The sequence below is a fragment of the Salvelinus sp. IW2-2015 genome, unplaced genomic scaffold, assembly GCF_002910315.2.
Source record: "Salvelinus sp. IW2-2015 unplaced genomic scaffold, ASM291031v2 Un_scaffold13701, whole genome shotgun sequence".
NCBI lineage: Eukaryota > Metazoa > Chordata > Actinopteri > Salmoniformes > Salmonidae > Salvelinus > Salvelinus sp. IW2-2015.
Genome location: NW_019954956.1, coordinates 1 through 1,553, shown reverse-complemented (window position 1 = coordinate 1,553; position 1,553 = coordinate 1). Strand labels below are relative to the sequence as shown.

General features: G+C 42.8%; 1 non-coding gene across 1 annotated transcript; it reads left to right on the top strand.

The window, feature by feature from the left end:
• Positions 1–1,006: 1,006 nt before the first annotated feature.
• On the top strand, positions 1,007–1,079 carry trnak-cuu (transfer RNA lysine (anticodon CUU)). The gene has a single exon. It is a non-coding gene; the product is annotated as a tRNA-Lys (tRNA).
• The last annotated feature ends 474 nt before the right edge of the window (positions 1,080–1,553 follow it).

Here is a 1,553-nt window from a genome sequence, read left to right as displayed (position 1 = left end):
CCATCCCGTTTCTCTAGTGTAGGGTGTAGCTTCTCTCAACCCCTTCTCTAGAGTAGGGTGTAGGCTTCTCTCACCTTCCCTTCTCTAGTGTAGGTGTAGGCTTCTTCACCCCTTCTCTAGTGGATAAGGTGTAGCTTCTCTCTCATCGTAAACATGAAGTTTTAAGTAATAGTCTGGGGGGGGGTTTGTGGTTAGTCTTCGAATAGGTAAGTAGTCGGTGTAGTGGGGGCTCCGCGGTAGTTTGTTGATATAAGTTTAACAAGTAGAGTAGTTTAGGTTGTTGGTGTCGGAAAGGAACAAGTGAGAGAAGGGAAGGGGTGAGAGAAGCCTACACCCTACACTAGAGAAGGGATGGGGTGAGCGAAGCCTAAACCCTACACTAGAGAAGGGATGGGGTGAGAGAAGCCTACACTAGAGAAGGGATTGGGTGAGAGAAAGAAGGGAGTGTTATGTCGCCAGCCCCCCAAACATAACACTGTCCTATAATATAAGCGGATGAACTCCTTTATGAATGTGGTTTGTAATGGTTGTTTTGATAAAGTGTCGGCATCCTGTGGTAAGTGATTCATTGATGCTGTAAAGCAATTAGCATTGGAATAAATACTTAATGGATTTTTTGCCTTATTGCATCATATGAATGTTGAGAGGGCAACATTACCAGTGATGATTACCCTTTCTAGGACCATGACCTGAGTACATATTACACCAGCAGCTGATCTAGAATCAGGGCCTGTATTCACAAAACCTTTTCGAGTTACAGTGCTGATCTATGATCAGTTTTACGTTTAGATTTATATTGAATAAGATGACATGGACAGGAGGAACCTGATTCTAGATCAGCACTCCTACTCAGACGCTTTGTGAACGCAGTGGTAAACACGCCGTGTAATTACTTACATCAGTCTTGGAGCGAGTTCTGTGTGAATTCTAAGAAAAGAGAGGGCTGGAAGGGGGCAGGGTTCGCGCCTCATGGTTTGTAAATGGGGAGTTTCCTTGTGTTACGCAAGCCCGGCTAGCTCAGTCGGTAGAGCATGAGACTCTTAATCTCAGGGTCGTGGGTTCGAGCCCCACGTTGGGCGCATATCTTTTGAAAGATCGTTTTAAACCTTCTCAAATAATATACGAAGAAGTTCTTAGTTTGAGCAAAAATGTTGATATTCTCTGTACACTTGAAGTCTGGTGCTGTGTGTTTGATATATAGAAAAAGTGCCTGTTCCTCCTGCACATAAAATGTATGAATGTAAATTAATTTAAATAAATGCCCTACACATTCTTGTGAACTCAATGCACACACAAGGCATATTTGCGTTAAAGCAGAGTAGGGATTGTGGGGGGGTGTATTGTCTTTACCAGTCATCACCAATCCTTCCACAATCACCAACAAATACCCTTTTCAAAGTCACAAATGTAGTTTATTCATCAGTAACTGAATCCAAAAAGTGAATGTCCCACAGTCGCAATGCTGAAGAATAGGGCTACCTACTTTTGAAAAGGGCTTTTATGTGTTTGACAATAATTAAAAGTATTCGACTTGGAGTTTATTTCCCCCCCCC